The sequence below is a fragment of the Ambystoma mexicanum genome, chromosome 2q (assembly GCF_040938575.1).
Source record: "Ambystoma mexicanum isolate Mex_15411 chromosome 2q, UKY_AmexF1_1, whole genome shotgun sequence".
NCBI lineage: Eukaryota > Metazoa > Chordata > Amphibia > Caudata > Ambystomatidae > Ambystoma > Ambystoma mexicanum.
The window spans coordinates 1,287,917,096-1,287,920,268 of NC_090924.1; positions in this window are offsets into that span (position 1 = coordinate 1,287,917,096).

The following is a 3,173-nucleotide window of genomic DNA, read 5'->3' on the forward strand; positions in this document are numbered from 1 at the left end:
GGCGCCAGAGGCGCCAGGACTGTGTCCAACCAGGCCCCCCATGCATAAATGTCCCAAAGGGACGTGTTTGACCCATGATGCGCCCTGCTTCCTCCACTTGATGGCACCACTCTTGTGATCCTGGGAAAGTGGCCATGACAGTAGCAACCTCCTCAATACCCCAAAGAAAACTGCATACACCGCTCTGTTACCTTGAATTCTGTCCAAATCCTATAGCAAATCCTATAAGAACCCTAGTAATTTCCCAAATTGTCAGCATCCTCTGTTTATCTGTTTTGGGTTACAATCAAAAAGTTAGCAAGCCCTGGGTCCTGACAGTCCTGACATTAGCGCAGCCCCGGATATTTTCCAGATCTAGCAACACCCGCCGCCATAGACCCACTAATAGGCACAGCCAGTTTGGCCAGCACGTGCATCCTTGGTCTTGCCAATAGAGCATTATTGTATTGTAGTGAGCGGTGTATGTGTGCCTGTGATAAAGCAGCTGTGGTTGCTCTAATAGGGAGGCGAATTGATGTGATGTTCCATTACCAGTTGGGATGCAGCTACGGTTCTAACCTACTACGTTAGACCACTACGGTTCTAGCCTGCGCAACATTGTTGGCGATTATGGCGATTATGTATACACTTATAGGTGGGCACCTATCAACTATGGAGATACGTTACTTCATTTGTCACTCGGAAGTCTGATGGTGGGCGTGTGGGGGGTTTGCACCATAGGTGAAACTGTCCTGCCATGGCAGTTGCAGTGTTAGAAGTATACCAAGTAGTGGTACTGTGACCCTGGGGGCATAGTAGGCAGGAAGGAGGCACTGTTCAACACATGTTTCAAGGTTTGCAACCATGCTGGCTGACAGCCAATTGAGTTGAAACAGATTTCAGATTAGATGTAACTGCCACCGGGTAGTAAAGTGGAGAAGTGTGCTTTTACTTCAAAAAGAACAGTTCCAGAATGGTAGCAAAAAGTAGCACAACTGTTAGAAGTAAAAAAATTTTTAAAAGTAGCGGAGCGCCGCTCCCGACCCGGCCCGCTCACTTCGACCACTGGGCAGTTGATTCAGATTCTGCCATGACGTCACAGCAGGGGAACACAGCATCTGAAAGCAAAATAATTGCTAATGCATACAAAACATTAACACGTGACATCTCTAATTAAACACTGCTGCGTATAGCTCCTGTTTTCTTACCAATCACTTGAATTTCTAACTTCCAGCTCAAAAGTGTATAACTTGCCTTTTAAATAGATTCAGTTCTAGACGCCCCTTTTCTAAGCAATATTTAACGTGAAGGCATACTATTGTATTCGCAAAAGGTCTGTTTACTTACCACGGTGACAAACTTCAGCTTGCGTGCTGTGCTTCCTCCCTGAAACAGAAGAAACACAGTGCACACGAAGAGCCAGGCGCAGGCTGAGAAAGCACCAGGGAGCTGCATCTTGAAGCTTCTCATCCTGTCTGAGCCCAGCCTTAAACGGTACGCTTCGTAAAAACAGAAAGGAGGAGGGGCCAGTGTCTACATAAATAATGGCATTGCTATGCTGCTATCGCACTCTCTCTCTCTTTTTCTGGGTCTCTCTCTGGACTAGAGGCGTGTTCTATTTTCTTTTACTTTCGCTTTTACAACTGCTTGGCAAGGTACTGTGGCATGCTTGAAGGAATGAAGACAATGTCACCTGGCACATACCCAGACATGCCAACATTCCGAAGACTCACCTGGGCGGGAGATTTCATCAGAGAAATCGGGAGTCGCACATTTTCCCATAGGGATGCATTGGGGCTGGAAGTATTTTAGGTGGGAGAACGTGAAAAATAGCAATATTTTTTCACGAAAAGTCGGGAGTATCCTGCCTAAATCGGGCGGGTTGGCATGTATGCATACCATGGAGCTCATTTTTAGTTTGGCCTATTGTGCGCCACCTATTAGCCAACACTATTGCATTAGATTACAGTTAGGTGGGAGATGGCATGTGAGGAGGGATACACAGCTTGTAGGTGTTGTTTGGCTATTTACCCACACATTGGGCCTCATTACGATCCTGGCGGTAGAGTGATAACAGTGCCGGTAGTGCTGCCGGTGTCATTATCACTCTACCGCCACATTACGAGTTTGCTCGCGGGTGCAGCTCTGTACGCCTGGTCAGACCAGACGTGCAGCGCGGCACCCGCTAGCAGAACAGGATGGTAGCAACGGTTTGGTTATTAACGGGACCGTTTTTACCATCCTCCCCATTCCCTTTGAGCCCTATGGGGGCTGAAATAGGAATGGGGACGTACCGGGTCTGGGTCCCGCAAATGGGAATTACCGGGCCCGCCAAGGTCGGAATGGCCCAGTAATTCCCATTTTCTGGGACTCGGACCCGAGTTTGGGGGTAGCCATGCCGGTAAAAATTGACTGCCCATGATCATACCAATCCCTGTGGCCATTCCCACTACCTGCCCCTAACCGCCAAAAACACACCTTCGGGGAACCCTTTGAGCTCACTCTATCAGGCAGTAAGACATTACTTTATAAACTTGTAATGCGCTTTAATGGACCCGCAGGCATAATGGCGCGGACTAGACACAAACAGATACTTATATACAAATAGCCAGAACACAGTGGCGTAACACAAGATGTGGGGGCCACCCTGCGAGCCATGCTGAGGGGGCCCCCCAACTCAGCAACGAATCAAGAGTCACGCCACACTCTGGGCCAGCATAGATTATCACACTTGCGCAATACGCACAAACGTGCTGCTGAACGGATATGCCGCACACTGCACTAGGAGAAAGATATACATATGTGTTTCAATATAACATACAGCACACTGTCTGAGAAAAATTGGCTAAAAAGCCAGAGTGTTTGCAATTGTTTTGTAGGGTAACACCAATCCAATAGATGCAAGTCACCAACAGAGCACAGGAACATAAAAGCTTTGCTGTTAAAAATGCCATGCCACAATGAAAACATGTCCAACTGGCTGCATAACGTAGACCAGTGTCGACATGTAATAACAATAAAGTAAAGATTGCCAGGCCACATTTAGACATATCTAGACTGGTTGCACCAAAATGGCAGTCAAAGCAATAACACTCATCAAGAACTGAACACACATTCAAGCCTGTGTCTCTGTGGCCTCTAACAACACGGCCAAACTCTTTAAAATCTGAAAAGAACTGGTCAATCCTGTTGAG